This window comes from Sus scrofa, chromosome 13 (genome assembly GCF_054392235.1).
Source record: "Sus scrofa isolate SSC_HxYL_T2T_F1_AM1 chromosome 13, Sscrofa_HxYL_maternal_Yorkshire_Landrace_v2.0, whole genome shotgun sequence".
In the NCBI taxonomy this organism is placed as follows: domain Eukaryota; kingdom Metazoa; phylum Chordata; class Mammalia; order Artiodactyla; family Suidae; genus Sus; species Sus scrofa.
Genome location: NC_139395.1, coordinates 60,200,637 through 60,220,376, shown reverse-complemented (window position 1 = coordinate 60,220,376; position 19,740 = coordinate 60,200,637). Strand labels below are relative to the sequence as shown.

At 40.0% G+C, this 19,740-nt stretch overlaps 1 protein-coding gene across 2 annotated transcripts in view; it reads right to left on the bottom strand.

Annotated features, from left to right (window-relative positions):
• Positions 1-19,740, bottom strand: part of ATXN7 (ataxin 7) — a 141,872-nt gene that overhangs the window by 102,108 nt on the left and 20,024 nt on the right. For both annotated transcript variants that reach the window (XM_005669703.4, XM_084988850.1), the window contains exon 2: positions 4,797-4,895. The gene's annotated coding sequence lies outside the window, so the exon portion shown is untranslated. The remainder of the gene's footprint in view (positions 1-4,796; positions 4,896-19,740) is intronic.

Below are 19,740 nucleotides of genomic sequence, written 5' to 3'. Positions count from 1 at the left end.
AGAGCTGTAGTCGCTGGGCTACATCAGAGCCACAGCAACGTGGGATCCGAGCAGCATCTGCGACCTACACCACAGCTCACCGCAACACCAGATCCTTAACCCACTGAGCGAGGCCAGGGATCAAACCGTAACTTCATGGTTTCTAATCAGATTTGTTAACCACTGAGCCACGATAGGAACTCCTGGTCTGTTTTCTTAATCATATGTCTGTAGCTATGTACAAAATTCTCCCAAAGAGGAGTTCCTGTTGTGGCTCAGTAGAAACAAACCCAACTAGTATCCATGAGGACATGGGTTCGACCCGGTCCTGCTCAGTGGGTTAAAGGATCCAGTGTTTCCACGAGCTGTGATGTATGTCCCAGACCCAGCTCAGGTCCCTAGTTGCTGTGGCTGTGGTGTAGGCCAGCAGCTGTACCTCCAATTCAACCCCTAGCCTGGGAACTTCCATATGCTGCACAGGCAGCCCTTAAAAAAAGCAAAAACAAACAAACAAACAAAAACAACAACAACCAAAAAAAAAACTCCCAAAGAATCATTCACCAGTACTAGTAAACTGCTTGAAAAGAGAGAAAATTTAACAATTCCCATATAAAAGACATTAACCTGTAACTTTAAAATGAATAATACCCAAATGTTTCTAGGAACTTAATTCTAGCCCGTGATTTTAAATGATGGACAAATTTCATTTAAAAATCTTCATTTAGGAGCTCCCATCCAACTAAGAACCATGAGGTTGCAGGTTGGATCCCTGGCCTCACTCAGTGGGTCAGGGCTGGAGTTGCCTTGAGCTGCGGTGTAGGTCACAGACGTGGCTCAGACCCCCTTTTGCTGTGGCTATGGTGTAAGCCGGCAGCTACAGCTCTGATGAGACCCCTAGTCTGGGAACCTCCATATGCCACATGTACAGCCCTAAAATGACAAAAGTCAAAAAAAAAAAAAAAAAAAGAAAGAAAGAAGGAACAACATAGCTCTTTATTCCCCTTTCTGCAGCAAAGTTCCAGCCCTAAGTCAAGTCACAGATACAGCCAACACAACTTTTCCACATTGTTTGCGCCCTGATCCAATAGCCCATCTGGGTTTGTATTGCTTCTGAAAAGAGTGTTCCACAAAGGCTTGCATCCCCTTTCCACCTCTAAAATAAAACCTTCCTTTTCTTGGTAGAGATAGATGACATGTAGATTTAACTTTATTTCACTAACATGTGAATGAAAGGCTATGATTGAATACAGTTAGTTCTGCAACCCCTAACCCAAACACATATTTTCTCATTTAAAGGGGGAGACCTGGAATTTCCATTGTGGCTCAGGGGTAATGAACCCAACTAGCATCCATGAGGACACAGGTTCAATCCCTGGCCTCACGCAGTGGGTTAAGGATCCGGCATTGCCATGAGCTGGGGTGTAGGTCGCAGATGCGGCTCGGATCCAGTGTTGCTGTGGATGTGGCATAGGCCTGTGGTTATAGCTCTGATTCTGCCCCCAGCCTGGGAACTTCCATATGCCACAGGCACAGCCCTAAAAAAAATAAATAAATAAAAATAAAATAAAAAGACAGTCTAGATAACTCTGGACTTACAGGTAAAAGAGGGAAGGAATGTAATTAAAGGGGCTTTTTATTAACATACATAGTTACATAATGTTTACATATTTTCCAGCTTTAATGAAATACAATTGACAACACTATGTGTGCTTAAGGTGTACAGTGTGATGATTTGAGATACTCGATTGAGATGGATATAGACACAGATATATAGATATAGACATATCTTTTTTGTTTTTCTTTTTGTCTTTTTAGGGCCCCACCCTCAGCATATGGAAGTTCCCATGCTAGGGGTCTAATGGGAGCTACAGCTACTGGCCTAAGTCACAGCCACAGCAAAGCCAGATCCTTAACCCACTGAGCAAGGCCAGGGATCGAACCCGCAACCTCATGGTTCCTAATCAGATTCGTTTCTGCTGCGCCACAACAGGAACTCCTAGGTATAGATATATCTTGAAATGATTACCACAACAAGGTTAGCTGACATATAAATCACTTCACATAGTTACCTAATTTTTTAAAATAAACTTTCATAATGTGGAATGATAATAAAAATATTTTTTAAAAAGATGAAGAAACTTTAATCTTGTTTGAGACTTCAGTGATATTATCACAAAATTCCATGAGGTGAGCAGCAACATCACAGACTGATTAAAACCATAGACCATCTGACATGCTTTGAAACCCAGAGGCTGAGATTCCCAAAGCTCTGACCTCTTTATAGTCTTCCTTATGGAGTATACACTGCTATGTTTAATAGCTGCCAACAGACGAGATTCTAAACTGCTTGCCTGGCAGTCAACAACTTTCACAATCTGGCCCAACATCCTTCTTTTTCTAGTTTTATCACCCATCAGTCCTCCTTACAAAGACTCCGCTCCAGCTAAAGAAGACATAAAATACACATTCCTCAAATGCTTTTCCACACGTCATTCATTTCATTTTTTTAATTGAGGTAAAATTCACATAACATAAAATTCACCATTTTAACCATTTTTAAGTATACAACTTAGTGACATTTAGTACATTCACGATGTCGTGCAACCATCATCACTATTTTGTTCCAGAACTTCTCATCACCCTAGAAGGAAACACTGCTCCCACTAAACAGTCACTCCCCATCTCTCATGCTTCCTCCTAGAAACCACATCTGTTTTCTTTCTTAATAGATTTGCCTGTTTGGAATATTTCACATTGTTGAAACTATATGATATGTGACCTTTTAGTCTGGCTTCTTTCAGTTAATATGTTTTCAAGGGTCACCTATGTTGGAGCACATATATGTAATTTTTTCTTCTTATGGTTCAATAAAATTTCACTGTGTGGATATACCACAGTTTATCCACTCATCCATTTATGGACGTTTGGGTTGTTTCTACCTTTTTGTTATTGTGAATAGTTACATAACATTATCTTTTCCCTTCCTTCAGCTTCATGTGCTAATCAAGGCCAAGCTTTTATATGAGTTTCAAATCAATTCTTACCTTCCCTAACAGCTTAGCTTGACCCAAAATCTTCACCTTTCTCTAACTGACTTTATCACTTCTATTCTGGAGGTATTAAGAGATAGCAACCTCACAGTATGACAGAATCCCACAGACTTATTTAGGTTGATTCAAATTGTTTTCTTTTCTTCCTTTTTCCTTTTTTAGGACCATATCTGCAGCATATGGAAGCTCCCAGGCTAGGGGTCAAATCAGAGCTGCAGCTGCCAGCCTATACCATAGCCACAGCAATGTGGGATCCGAACTGCATCTGCGACCTACACCACAGCTCACGGCAATGTCAAATCGCCAACCCACTGAGCAAGGCCAGGAATCAAACCTACATCCTCATGGATACTGGCTGGATTCATTTCCACTATGCCACAACGGCAACTCCCTCAAATTGTTTTCTTAAACTGAAAAAGAAAAAAAAAAAAAAAAAAAAAAAAAACAAGAAGACTCATTAAAGTTAAGATTTCATTTCCCTTAAAATTTTGAAAGATCTGGATTATTTCAATAACCACAGTCTAACTGCTCTCACTGCTTTTACCCTTGCCCCCATATCCTATCTCGATATAGTGACCACAGTGGTTTTATTAAAACAGAAGTCAGATCAATGTATTTACTTATAACATTAGCTATTATCTGTTTCTTTTCATTAAAAGCTAAGTGCCACAATCACAGGGACTTTTGCCCCTTTGCTTTCTAATTCTTCCCAGTGCCCAAAAGAGCACAACACGTAAGTAGGTACTCCATTAATATTTGTTGGATGGATTTTGAGCCTACAGTCAGCTGGGACTGGGAAGGTAAGCCTTTGAGAGTGGCCATGAATTCAAGTTCCTCACCTCGTTCATTTCATTCCTCTACTTGTCTGATCCATGCAGACCTGAGTTTGTGACACTTCTTTACCTATCACTGGATTCCTGGTATCCTATTTGTCTTTTCATCAGAACAGCATTTTAAAAAGTTAAGTCATAACTGTAGTCTGTGAAAATCACCTCCTATTCTTCTCTTTTCCTCCTCAAGGATAATCCCTCTGCACATAGTAGGACAGTAAACAGTTATGGACTAAAGAGCTCCTTTCACATTTCTGTTAAATACGTTTCCTCTCTATCTTCCCCTCTAACCCCCTCATATCCTACCACTGCCAGTTGCTGACCAACACCTAGGAAAGCACTGCTTCTCTCTTCTCTGGCACTCTCCAGACACTCCACAGTGAATGCCATCCTCTGTGATGACTCTTGATGATCACTGAAGTATATCTCTGTATAGCCAGGCATTCAGCTTTGGGCCAGAAATCTTAAGGACGGGCAAAGGCACTGGGCCCAGAAAGGGTGCCTGAGGTACTCTTGCCTGTTTTACAATTTCCCTAGGATCTTCCCTGCCCTGAGTAGCTGGGATTATATTGCTTGCAGAGAGAAGAAAAAAAGTGGAACAGAACAGAATAAACTATGCACCTGTAGACAAATTTGCAGGAAAAGGTAGATTCGGACTGAGGGGTGGGTTCCTATCTCTAGAGTATTCCTACAATTTTAATGAATTTGGGGAGAAAGATTATTTAGCAGATTTTATTTTGACAAACATCAAATAATACTGTACTCTGAAAGTCACTGTCATTTCATATGAGTAAGATCATATTCAGGGTTATGCTTAAAACTGGAGATCTTACTCAGATATCTTAAATTTTAAAAATTATCAGCCTTTGGTAAAACTCAAACTCCATTACAACTACAGCATTTATTCAGATGTACTAATGTTGAAAGAGCTAGTTACCTTTTCTTTGGAGGGCAGGCCAAAAATCCTAATCAATTTACCAGTGGATCTTCATCTGCTGTGACTGTGAAAGCTTTTTCTTCTTAATTCTGTTCAGACCTACAAAAAAAAGAAAAGGGGCAAAGAGATGAAACAATAGATAAAACTAATCAGAAATCAACTATCTCATTAGTCGCCAGATGCCTCAAAATTATTACACATTTTAAAATGTCAAAGCGTTAAAATTCAAGGCACTTTACCAATTTTACAACAAATGCAATTCAGCTTTTTTTTTTTTTTACAATGAACTTAATTGGCTATATTTATACAATAATCTAAGAACAAATGACTATTCAATATGTATATAGAGTCAGTCTCCTGGGGCTTAAAATCATTGTGTGTAATTTGCCCCTAATGAGTTTTCACTTAATTTTTAAAATGGCTATTCAGAAAGCCTGCTCCTATGAAACCTGTCAGAATCAGGATTTAAACACACACACAACCCACTGAGTGAGGATATTATTTGGAAAGCTCACTCTGTCCTTTATCATTTAGCAGTTTATACAAGCAATTCATAATATTACAAATAGGAAACAAAAACTTTATAATTAAACTATCCTCCTAAAAAGCACAAAGAAATTATCTGTTCCCTTATCTACACATTTTTGTACATATGCATACATATATATTGCAAGTGGAACGTGGGTGCTATTCAAATTAATCTAGGGAGAAGCATTGAGTTATGGAATCAAGGGATTGGAGATTAACAAAACAGAGTTAGAGATTAAACTAGTTTTCAAGTTTGACATGCAGCAAGAGAAAAAGAACAGCAAATGTGGACAATGACACAGTTATGGAACAGATACTGTCAAAGTGTAAAGCACAAGACAGGCTGATTTCATACAAAAAAATTCACTTTTCTTTATATAATCCTCACTGGCTATATACCAAGATTGGTGGCAGGAATACTGCTTTGCTCAATCTTTATTTATTACCATACACTCTAAGATGGTAAGCTAAATAGTTCCACGGTTTGAGTACTAATAAACTATCTCCCAAAGACAGTAGCTGAAATTCTATGCCATGTTTGAACATTTATTGATAATCACCTGTATTGGCTTTTAAGTTATTACTGGATCATATCCTTCCCCTCTTCCCACCCCACTTTTAAAAAAATTTTATGGCTGCATAAAATGCAGCAAACCTGCAGCATATGGAAGTTTCTGGGCCAGGGACTAAATCTGAGCCGCAGCTGCAATATACACTGTAGGATCCTTTAACCTACTGCTCCAGACCAGGGATCAAACCCACACCACTGCAGCAACCCAAGCCACTGCAGCATGAGAATCAATCCAATGCTCCATAGCAGGAACTCCTCGTCTCTTATTTTATTGGCTGCACACAAAAGTTCCCAGGATCAAAACTGAGCCATAGCAGTAACAATATCAAATCCTTAACCACTAGGCCACCAGGAAACTCTCCTCCCATTTAATATTTTTTTTATTCATTTTTTTGTCTTTTTAGGGCCACACCCATGGCACATGTAAATTCCCAGGCTAGGGGTCGAATCTGAGCTGCAGCTGCTGGCCTACGCCACAGCCACAGCAACACCAGATCTGAGCCACATCTGTGACCTACACCACAGCTCACTGTGACGCCAGGTCCTTAACCCACTGAGCGAGGCCAGGGATCGAATGTGCATCCCCATGGATACTAGTTGGGTTCCTTACCACTGAGCCACAATGGTAACTCCCACCTTCTCCTTTTTTTAAACAGTTTGTTTTATTTACCCACAAAATGTTATTCAGTAATATAAATTTTCAATAAAGTAATCATTCCTACAATCTTTATAAGCCAGCTGTTTCTATTTCTCAGATTTCTAATTGCTTCTCTGTCTCATATCTTTTAAAATTTTTCTCTGATTTCCATTTTAGTGTTCCTTTTCTGCCTTATTTCCAATAAAAGTCACTATTTTGTTTAACATATCTGTACTGAACCGAAATTCATTTCTTTGCATCCTAAACATTTTACAGCTATGCAAAATCATTCAAAGGAAGCTACAAATTCCCAGGGTAGAGGCAACCAATAAAGATGCTATGTTAGAGATAACCACTTCTTTGACAGTGACTCCTTCAAGGTAGGCTGAAGGTGCAAAGAGAACAACTCTGGGATCATTGTGCTTGATCTTACTTTTCTAGGTCAAGCTAGTTTTCACTTTCCATCAGGACAGTCCAGCTGTATCTCCAGAGTATCCAAGAAAGTCATTAGATATTGGGTGCTATGAAATCTCCCCCCAAGACAGTGTTTGCCTTTAAAAGAAGTCACCATTTACTAGCCTGAATACTGCAAAAATGCTTTCAGGGAAACCTTATTTCTTAGAGAAAAATGGCAGTGGCAGTTACTAAAAATAAGCATTTAAAAATAGTAACTTTTCTACTTAGAATAGGGGTCAGAAATCTTTCCTTAGCAGAAAAAGAACTATTATATGATTGTATATATTCTTTCATTTTATCTTCACAATAACACTGTGCTCAAAAGAGCTGTTATTATGATCTCCATTTTACTACTGAGGAAACAAACTGAGAGAGGTCATAATTTGCTCAAGATTACCCAGCAAATAAATGGTTTGAAATTGGAACCAGAATGGAGGCCTTTGGTGCTATTTAGTTCCCTTTCCAGCACACCAAACTGCCTAAACAGCAACTTAATTTTGTTTTGCAAAGAGAAAGAGAAATAATTTAAAAGGAAGACAGGAGAACATTTTCTAAGAATAGAAACATAAAACTTGATAGCTTTTACTCATTTGCCATCTATTATGTAACCAGCATTCAATAAATATAATTTTTTAAAAGATTTTTTTTTTAAATGACAGTTCATTAGAGGTAGGAGATGGAAACAAAAAGAAAGAAAAGACCTAATTTGAATGTTCTCCGAAGTCCTGAGAGGCATACATTTAATTTATTTACTCTTTTTTTGGGTGGAGGGGGAAGATGGAGATTGCAGAAAAGTCTTTAAAATCTTCTAGAGTAGCTGTCTAGCTCATGGTGACCCTTTCTGCAAGTACCATACAACCCAATGTCAAGTCATGTTTATAATAGGCGGCTCCAAACTCCTTTCCTGTTTTGGCCTAAGCTGGACACTTACTAAAACTGAGACTTTTTCTTGAAGGGCCACACCCATGGCATATGGAAGTTCCCATATGCAACGCCAGATCCCAGCCTCATTTGCAACCTACACCACAGGTCAGGGCAACACCGGATCCTTTAACTCACTGAGTGAGGCCAGGGATGGAACCCGAGTCCTCATGGATACCAGTCAGTTTCTTTACCACTGAGCAACAATGGAAACTCCCAGACTAAGACATTTAATTTGTTCTTCTGAGAACCAGAATCTGGGATGAAGAGGGTCTACCCTGGTCTAGGCTGCAAGCTCCCCCATGTGCTCTCGGTCTCTAGGAAAAAGCCAGGCAGCAAAGACTGATGAATGAACATGATGCTCAATGAATCAGACCCAGGAGGGCAAAGAGCCCCAGAGGACAGAAAGGGCAGCAGTTTCTGCCCAGGAGGTTCAAGGGCTTTCCTGTCCAATATCATAGTCCCCCAGAGGACCAAGCACATCCTTCCCTAAAGTTTTAAGACTCCCCTGGACCTGTAGGGTAAATGCCCCCCCCCTCATCTGAGCTTAATTTTTTTTGGAACTGATTTCAGATAACCACGACAAAAATATTTTGCTAAAGACAGTAAAACTTTGATATTTAAAAAAATAAAACAGCAAATATCAGCAGAATTTAAGTTCAGAAAAATCCTTTCATTAACTTGAAACAGTGAAAAGCCCACAGTCACGGGGGCAGTGTTACATCAACTTTTACAAAGAAAATGGGAGCTTGCATTGTGGCTCAGCAGGTAAAGGACCCAAAGTTGTCTCTGTGAGAATGTGGGTCCGATTCCTGGCCTCACTCAGTGGGTTTAGGATCCGGCATTGCCACAAGCTGTGGTGTAGGTCACAGAAGTAACTTGGATCTGGCGTTGCTCTGGCTGTGGTGTATGCCGGCAGGTATAGCTCCAATTTGACCCCTAGCCTGGAACTTCCATATGCCACAGGTGTGGTCCTAAAACGAATGAAAAAAAAGGAAAAGAAAATAACTTTATGTTCTAGAAGTAACATTTCCTTTTAAGACTGAGAGGCTTATTGCAATTTAAGACATAATCTGGATCACTTCTTGTTATAGAAATGAGTCTGTCAAAATTAAGTAAAAATGCACTAACTAGGACAGAGGAAAGAAAATACAGGCTAAATTGACTTGGTCCTGTTTTTAAGCATAACAGTACACACTTTATTTCTTAAACTTTCTTAAATTCTAGGCAAACCATGGAGCTTTAGTGTGAAAATGCACCTCACGTGTTTGGAGAGGATGTGAAAGCAAAGAGAAAGGGCTAGAAAGGTGGGCCCTACAAAGAAGACAGCACAGATTCTGACTTGATTCGATCTTCTAAGTTGAAGTGAGGTAAGGCTGACTCCCTCCTCCATCCAAAACAGGAAAAGACTGAAAACCAAGAGGTTGACCCCACCTGTTTATTTTATACATATATGATATATTTTATCTATCAATGAAAACGTGTAGAGCGTGCACCGCAAATGGGGTACTGTGCCTCTCGAGCACCAGAGGCAGGAGTACATGCAGCTGAACCACCTAATTCCCAGGTTACACATTTTTCTCACTCTTTGACTCAGTGCAAAGACCATGGTCTTGGGGGAAAAAAAAGGAAATTGTTGCTAATATTTTAAAGGTGGGAAGAGTCACTTAACATTCCATATTTCCATTTTCTCTAGGAAGGTCCAAGAATTGGCCTCTGAGGCCAGCTCTCCTGCATGGGGATAACTGGCTGGGGCTGTCTCATGTACTGGGCATGTACTTTCCAAAGTACACACCTGGGCTGCATGACTTACTTTCCTTCCATGTTTGTCTCCCATATGCAGCCAAGCTTGTGAACCTAAACCTATGTTGTTTTTCTATATCTTTTCTCCCAAACGAAAAACCACAAACCAAAATGTTTAAAGCAGGTTCTACTGTCAACTGTTGGCATATTCTCCAAAAATGTGATTCGGTATGGTCCCCAGTTTACTCATTCTCCTCTTACCCAAGTTCCACTTTGCTTTCACCTTGACAGGTTTCCTCCCTGGCAAAGCAAACTTATGAATGAAACTCTGGGAAGTTCCTATTGTGGCTCAGTGGTAACGAACCCAACTAGCATCCATGAGGACGTGGGTTCCATCCCTGGCCTCGCTTGGTGGGTTAAGGATCTGGCGTGGCCATGAGGTATGGTGTAGGTGGCAAACAAGGCTCAGATCTGGTGTTGCTGTGGCTGTGGTGTAGGCCTAAAGCTACATCTCCAATTGGACCCCTAGCCTGGGAACATCCCTTTGCCACAGGTGCAGCTCTAAAAAGCAAAAAAAAGAAGAAGATGAAGAATTAAACTCTACACAGTCAGCCCTCATATCCACAGGTTCCATCGGTCGAGTCCAATCAGCCATTGTTAGGTACAATGTTTAAAAACTGCAGTTGAAACTGAAATCTGTAGAATCCGTGGGTACTGTAAGACCGAAGCATCCACAGTACAGTCCTGGAACTAATACCCCATGGATACCATTGATTTTTTCTGCCTACTGGGTTACAGAGACTGCTTTTAAGGGTGATGCCACTGAAAACCAAGTAAGAGTTTGCAAAGCTAACTGGTAATGAAGAGGCTGAAACCACCTCCTGGGAAAAACTCTGGCCTAGGTTCCAGAGATATATTTTAGTGCCTGAAGTCAGTCCTGGGCTTTCCTGACCCTCTACGAAACTCCTTACATGGAATCTTAATATTTTAAAAGGAGCCTCCATTTTTGTTTTGTTTTTTTGTCTTTTCTAGGGCCGCACCTGCAGCATATGGAGGTTCCCAGGCTAGGGGTCCAGTCGGAGCTGTAGACTCTGGGCTACCCCACAGCCGCAGCAACGCCAGATCTGAGCCACGTCTGTGACCCACACCACAGCTCACAGCAACGACGGATCCTTAACCCACTGAGCAAGGCCAGTGATTGAACTTGCAACCTCATGGTTCCTAGTAGGATTCGTTAACCACTGAGCCACGACGGGAACTCCAGGAGCCTCTATTTTCTGACAGCTTCTACATATCTGCACACTTAAGCCTCTCTTTTGTTTCCAAAGCGTTCAATATAGCCATTCCTTATTCCCTTCATGATTTCAAGTCTCATGGCTCTCCCATCTCAAGTCCCACCTCTCCCAGACTTCACTGAGATGAACTGGGCTCCCAATCCTTTTAGCTGAAGGGTCAGCAGGTCATTTTCCCATCAATTGTGACTACAGTACACTATTTCACCAGTAGCCTAAGAGAGAACCAAAAAAATAATAAATTTCTCAGTAGGTTGCTTACATGTCTGTGCAAAATCCTTGGTTGAGTCAGTGCATTTGGAAGTCGATTTACAGAAGCACACAAAAGTATAACAATAGTAGTGTAGGTCATGTGCTGAGCACTTACAATGTGCTTAGTATTAACACATAATAAACTCTTTACATGTATCATCTCACTTAATCCTCCCAGGTCTACCGATGTCAGAACTTACTCCAACCTTTAACAGAGAGAAAACTGAGGCTTGCAAGGTGAGGCTGAGGTAAAAAAGGGGCAGACCTGAGGCAGGCGCATACTAGAGCTGAGCTTAAACCATGCCTTCCCCTGCTGCCCAGGAGAGCAATCCTTATCTCTGTTCCTCCGTAACTGCTCTTCTCACCACCAGGAACTCCTTTCTTCCTACCTTCCAAAAAACCCACCCTCCTTGGAGTTCCCGTCGTGGTGCAGCGGAAACAATCCAACTAGGAACCATGAGGTTGTAGTTTCAATCCCTGGCCTCGCTCAGTGGGTTAAGGATCCAGCATTGCCCTGAGCTGTGGTGTAGGTTGCAGACGGGACTCGGATCTGGCGTTGCTGTAGCTGTGGCATAGCCCGGCACCTACAGCTGTGATTCAACCATATGCCGCTGCTGCAGCCACACCCCGCAAAAAAAAAAAACCCAGCCTCCTTAAGATTGTTTCTTAGAGGCAAGGTCTGCAGCATTTCATCCTTGCATTCCCAGGCCTGCTGAATAGAACTAGGTTACATGGAACCACAGGCTCTGCCAGCTCACTCAAGGTAACATGGGCCTGAAAAGAGATGTTCTTGCCTTGCTAAGAACTTACAATTAGGCCTGGGCAAAAAGTAGCTGTTTTGACATTTACCCTCACTCTTCCCAGACAAACTTACTGATACATGTCAACACTGAGGAAGTTTTGGGAAGGAGGGAATAGGTAAATTATAGCCCGGTACTCCTGCTGTCCTCTTCAGAGGGAAATAAGTCTGTAGAGTTGAATGGGAGGATGAGATCCTGGGGGATAGACAGGGTTTCTCTCTCAGTATTCTGCCAGGGGAACACTAACCTCCTATTACTGAACTAGGGTTACAGAATTCTAAAATTCATATAAATATACTCAGTCAAGTCATTTTTTTTGCTACTCCCAAGTGGTCCTTTAGGAAAGATGACAAACAAATGGCTAGCCAGTATTTAGCTGTGGGGCCACATATATTAACATTATCAACAGTAATAACTTTTACTGAGTGTTTACCCTGGATCAGACCCTATGCTAATAAGCACTTAACATGCAAAGTTTTGTTTAATCTTCACCACAATCCTATCATGAGTATTTGTAAGTGAGGAAATAGAGGCCTAAAGAAATTGAATGGCTTGCCCAAGATCACTAAATGGCTTATAGTAAAGGCAGTGGGACAAATGTGTAATTTTTATTAAAAATGCTTGCAGGCTTTTTAAGGCCTTCTGTCCTTCCTCTGGAACTAATGCCACGTAAAGACAGGCTGAGTAACCTATTGCAAATCTCACATTCTTTTCTAAAAGAACCAGGGAAAATCCCTCTTCTTCCATTAAGCCCTTGTAAATAATTTGTGATAGGGTGCCAAGGCTCACCTATATCCACAGTCTCATCTTCCTGAGCACAAAATTAGATGAAATGACCCAATATTCATTGTAGTAATGTGTAGTTATATGAGTGGGTCCTAAAATGTTAACAGAAATGCTGGGTGCCACTTTCAGGCTTGGCCCATACAAACCTCCTTGTCTTGATCCTCAAGTCTCTCATACCCTCTACTGGTCAAATGGAGAGGGCTCCAAGCACTGCCACAAAATTTCACCCTTGAATGACTGGGTGAAGCAAGGGTCTCCTTGCCAACCCACAATGAACTGTGACTTGAGTGAGAAAAAAAACCATTCATTGTGTTAAGCTACCAAGGTTTTGGGTAGTGACAGCAGTCAACCTACCCTAAGACAGTATTATTGTTGTTACTATATCATCATTATTTTCATTATCAACAGCACAGCTAAAATTTATTGAGCGTACTAATAGTGTACATATCTATTTTATTCATTTCTCTCTATGAGGGAGGTATTTTCTGCATATTACAAGTGACAAAATCAAGACTCGGAGATCAATAATCATTTTCTCCTCTGAACATTTATAGCATTTACAACCTGAAAGCTTTATTTAGTAATTAATTATGGACTGCCATATTATACCTGTTGTACTGACAGATGAAGCAGTTTTCACTCCTGAAGTTAGTTGGTTTTTCTTCTACTTATAACTTACTTTCCGCATCTGGATATAATGGGGCTAAAAGGAAGGAGAGGTCTTACATCTCTAAATTCCGTATCACTTCACATATTGCCTTTTCACACTATATAAATATGTTAATAGATACATAGTTTTTAAATTAATCTCTCTATATAAAGTAGTGTGTATAGGAAGTCACCATTGTGGTGCAGCAGAAACGAACCCAACTAGTATCCATAAGGATGTGGGTTCGATTCTTGGTCTAAGTGGATCAGGTCTTGCCGTCAGCTGTGGTGTAGGTCACAGACGTGGACGTGGACCAGATCCTGCACTGCTGTTGCTGTGGCATAGGCCAGCAGCTATAGCTCTGATTTGACCCCTCACCTGGGAACTTCCATATGGGGCCCTAAAAAGCAAAAAAAAAGAAAAAAAAATTAGTGTGTACAATTTTAAGACAAATTTGATTTAAATTAGGTTTGGGGCTCAGCCTAAAAGAAAATCCCTGGATTAAAAAAAAAAAAAAAATTGGGTGGATAGACCATGATGGTAAATAATATATATAAAAAGAATGTGTATATATGTATGACTGTGTCACTTTGCCGTAGAATAGATTGGCACAACACTGTAAATCAAATACACTTTAATAAAAAAAATTAAAAAGATTAAAATTAGTATGTATAGGAGTTCCCGTCATGGCGCAGTGGTTAACGAATCCGACTAGGAACCATGAGGTTTCGGGTTCGGTCCCTGTCCTTGCTCAGTGGGTTAACGATCCGGCGTTGCCGTGAGCTGTGGTGTAGGTTGCAGACGCAGCTCGGATCCTGCGTTGCTGTGGCTCTGGCTTAGGCCGGTGGCTACAGCTCCGATTCAACCCCTAGCCTGGGAACCTCCATATGCCACGGGAGCGGCCCAAGAAATAACAACAACAACAACAACAAAAGACAAAAAAAAAAAAAAAAAAAAAAATTAGTATGTATATATATGTATTTATATACTGGCTTATTTGCCAGTTACATTGTATGTTGTTTATTCCAGACTCATCACTCAATAAGTATCATTAATGCAAGTTTTCAATACTGTAATTACATGTGTGAATATATGTAAACAGTACAGTGACTGGCATATATTCAATGATCAATAAATGATTGTTTCCCTTCTCCTCCTTCCCAATAACTACTTCAAGGAGGATCACATGCTGCTTGAAGAAAAGAAAAATATTAAGTAGGTAAATAGAGGCTAATTTCAATTACAAAGAATATTTCCCTATCTGGAAGGAAGACTGTCTAAAATATTAGGAGCTAGAAGTCAAATGGAGATTAAATACCAGTTACGAGAGTTTCCCATCTATAAAAACCTGTGCAGGAACAGGAACTTTGGGCAAGCCGAGGAGCAGGGTTCACTCTCTGACCTTCACTGCTCTCGAGCTCATCATGGTGTCTTGGGACCCACCAGCTATTTGCTCCATTACAACTCCAGACGTTTGGCCACATGGGATTTCCTAGAGCCATGATATCATTATTTGTAGCCAAACACTAAGGTGCCCTCCTATAGCTCCTAGAATATTTATTTTGTTGAAAACAACAAACCAGCATCTGAGGAAGAGTTGTTCCTTCTGAGGCTGTTTGTTCCCAGCCTTCATTTACCCACAGGACTCCATTTCCAAGTCAACAAACAATCTTATTAACATGATACAGACCCTGGCTTTCTTTTTTTTCTTTTTTAGGGCTGCATCCAAGGCATATGGAGGTTCCCTGGCTAGGGGTCTAATCGGAGCTGTTGCTGCTGGTGGATGCCAGAGCCACAGCAACGCCAGATCCGAGCCGCATATGCGACCTACACCACAGCTCACAGTAACTCTGGATCCTTAACCCACTGAATGAGGCCAGGGATCGAACACATAACCTCATGGCTCCTGGTCAGATTCGTTTCCACTGCGCCATGACAAGAACTCTAGACCCTGGCTTTCTTATGGTGACATTTCATACTAACCACATACAGCAAATCTGTGACATGCTCTTTTCGTTACCTCATAAATGTAAATATTTCAACTACTGTTCAATTTAAATATCCTGTTCCCAAAAAATCTCTCTTCTTTAAAGAGCTCTTTGAAGATGAAATGGAACACAAATGTGGGTCAGTTAATTGTTATGGTTAAAGTATCTATTTGGACTTCTTACTCCTGCTCAGTGATCAACTGTAATATTTACTTTGTTGACAGAATGGGCTTTTCGCAAGGTAATTTTCCCTTTAACTTCATGGTATCGTCCTTAACAGTAGGCAATAAGGTTAATGCTATAATCAGCTATTACGTCGGCACATACGACTTTAGCTGCTGTTCAAATATAGCAACACAGAGTATAGAACATCCAAGATAGAAAAATACAGGTTTGAAAATCAGTGAAGCAAACTCTGGATAATAACTTCGTTTAAATATTCCTTAAAAATGTTTAACATAAATACTCTTATTTTTTTAAATAAAATTATTTTAAAAAATGAGTGAAAAAAGCCAATCTCAAAAGATCCCATTTATGTAAGTGGGGGTAACAGGAATGACTGTGACTATAAAGAGATTTTTGCAGTGATGGAATAGTTCTGTATCTTGATTACCTTAGTGGCTACATGCATCTTCACATGAGAGAAAGTAACACAGAATGTACACATACTTGATGTATCAAGGTCAGTTTTCTGGCTTTGATACTATACTCTAGCTAAGTGAGATGTAACCAATGGGAGAAACTGGGTGAAGAGTAACTAGGACCTCTATGTATGATCTTCGCAATTTCCTATGAATCTCAAATTATTTCAAAAAAAAAGTTAAAAAAATAGCTAAATATTGGATTATAAATATATTTCATGGAACAATTTATTCAACCTGTAAGATTAAATAATATCCAAGCCTAGCCTGAAGTTCCTGCTGTGGCACAGTGGGTTAAAACTCCAGCTGCAGTGGCTTGGGTCACTGCACAGGAGGGAGTTCAATCCTCAGCTCAGAACAGTGGGTTAAAGGATCCAGCACTGCTGCAGCAGTGGTGTAGGTCACAGCTGCAGCTCAGATTCAATCCCTGGCCCGGGCACATCCATATGCTGTGGGTGCATCCATAAAATAATAATAATAATAATAATATCCAAGCCTATGAAAAAATATTTTATCTAATTGTCCATTTCATATACAAACGAACTACTGATCATCCTCACAGAGGTAAGAAGAGAGTGAAAATGGGGTGGGCTTTAGAATTGATTTTTACTGTCGGGATGCTTACTGTTCAGGACAGTGTCTGTAACATAGGCCACTCTGGCAGCCAACATCCAGACATAAAAGGGCAGGTAGTCTACAATACATAAAAAACAAGAACATGTATAGAACATGTAAAGACTTCTCTTATTTTAAATCTGTAAGATTCTGCCATTAAAAAAAGTAAAGAGCCATGAAACAGCATACTTTAAATATAACAACCTATTTTTATGATTTCTATATGCTAATCAAGATCCCACTGAGTATACGATTATATATAATTTGCAAAATACACTCAGATTTATGTGATTATTTGGTAAGATGTGATTAACAAATATGAAATTTATTTTATGTACACACAGCAATAGTTTCAAACACCTCTCTGGCTAAATTGATATAAATTGCTGCAATGTGCCAATTAACAAATATGAGACAAAAAGAATTCCAGAAGATGGGAAATGCAAATTAAACAATGCCAGTGTAAGTTATTTTCACTAGGGCTTTAGACAGAGATCTTTTTTTATCATTGATTAAAAAGTAACATTCTGGGGTTACATCAAAACCTGACTCCTTGACTCCCTGCATCTCACACCTAAGCTGGCTCAACACTGGTTCACCATGACTCGGAATCTAAAGAGAGCTTGGCAGCACTTCATAAATACCTTCCTGTTCGCTCCTTTCTACAGTGATGCAATTTGACCTACATTTTCAGTGCCCATTGAAACTTCATAGGAGGGGGAAGAGGAGAGTTTTTCATTTTCTCCTACCCTCTGATTAACTAGGACAGCAAATGCCACTCAAGGGACTGCTACTGGGCAGAAGCAAAGGGGGAAAAAAGTCTTGGCAGTAGGAAATTCCACAGGAGAACAGTTAGAAATGCTGCATTCTCTGATTCTGTAAACAAACTGTCATAGCTTTACAAGACAACAGCAAGGAAGTTGTCCCACTTTACACCATAATCAGCCTAGACCACCTCGGGCTGTTTTGCTTACTTCAAAATTTCGGAATGATGAAAATTAAACTTGAACTCATTCTTGCCAAATTCTTTTTTTTTTTTTTTAAATAAACCTTTAATTTTAGAATGATTTTAAGTTTGCTGAGAAGGTGTAAAGATTACATTCTCTACATATTCTGCACCCCGTTTCCCCTATTGTTCACCTCTTATGTTAGTGGGCCACATGTGTCACAACTAATGAACCAATATTGATGCATTATTAATAACTGAGGTCCATGCTCTATTCAGGTCTCCCCAGTTCTTGCCTAATGCCCTTCTTCTGCACCAGGATTCCATCTCTATCATGTTACACTTAGTTGTCATGTCTCCTTACACCTCCTCTAGACCCTGAGAGTTTCTCAGACTTTCCTTTTATGATAATCTTACAACAGTTTTAAGGAGTACTGGTGAGGTATTTTGTGGCAAGTGTTAAATTGTCTGTCCAAGGTTTTTCTCATGATTATAACAGGATTATCAGAACTGGGGTGGTAGACCCACAGCTAAAGTGCCACCCTCATTACATCACATCAAGCGCACATCATCACTGTTCATGTTAACTTGATCATGTAGCTGAAGTCGTTGTCGTGTCTGTCAGGTTTCTCCACTATAAAGGTTCTCCCTCCCCTTTCCACACTGTGCTCCAGGGAAGGAAGTTACTATACAAGGCCCACACTGATGGGATGGGCAGTCAGGTTTCACTTCCTTTTGAGGGATTATCGACAAAAACCACTTGGAATTCCTGCATGTGGAAAATTTATTATTTGCTTATTCAATCACTCATTTGTATCAGAACAGACTCGTGAGTGTTCTATATTATTTTTCTATATTTATATTACATATATTTATATTAGCATTATATGTACATTATATATTTTATTTGTTTTACATATTGGGCTACAATTTAAAACTATATTATTTATAAATCACCTCAACTGTGAGCACTGGGAGCTCTCTCTGGCTCCTGTGTCCCTTTGACTACTCCATCATTGTGCTATATATCTGTGTGTTTTGTTTTGTGTTGTTTTGTTACTTTCTCGCTTTCTGGCATTAGAGGAGGCTCCAGCCTCATCTTGCTTATTTCCCTGCCCTAGCCACAGAATTAAGTCATGTCTGGTTCCTTTTATTGGAAAATAGTATTAGAAACCAAGATATGGGAATTGGTGCTTATCAAAGTCTTCTAATGTCGGACACATTTAAATTTCTACATGAACTAGTTCTATAGTAAATTAACACAATTATCTCAAATATTATCTTCGTTTTATGGCATAACATGATAAATCATGAAGATGCTTAGTAATCAAACTATCATCTGACTGGCCAAACTTTCAGGTTTGATAAGACCAATAAATGCCTTATTGCAATGAAGCTCCTATGAAAGGGAAGGGAAGGGATGGGAAGGGAGGAAGGAAGGAAGAAAGGGAGGGAATGAAGGTTTTTTTTCCTGTTGTTGTGGGGAGGGAGTGAAAATCTAGAATTAAATGCATGTAGCTGGCCTACTGTTGTATGCAAGGTTTCCTCCTTTCCCCCCATTACCATTACATGCTATTTACTTTAGGTCTGCTCTTAATTACTTTGAGTTAAAGGAAAACACTAATATCAGTCAGATCTAACTATGAAATACACTGATGATGACCTCTAGCAGTAGCTACACCTTCTTATTTTTGGTCTGAGGTTTGTTTGGCCGCACTCCATGCCATGTGGGAGCTCCTGGGCCAGGGATCAAACCCTCAATACAGCTGTAACCAGTGTCACAGCAGTGACAATGCCAGATCCTTAACCCACTGAGCCACCAGGGAACTCCTGGCCTGAATATTTTAATGTTATATAGTTTATCTTCCTTGAGACTAAACTAATCTGCCCGACACAAAGAGAGAACCAGGAGCTTCGTGGGCAGTAGAGGCACCTACTGGGAAGTAAACAGATTTCTGTAGATAACTGAACCACACTGACTAGAGTTAATACTATGCAATACATACAAGAAAATTCTCCACCTCAGATTCCAACTGTTAGTCTGTATAAACAGACTATGCTCATAAAATCTTTGGTGTCCTCAGTTTTTTTTGTTTGTTTGTTTGTTTGTTTTTTTTGT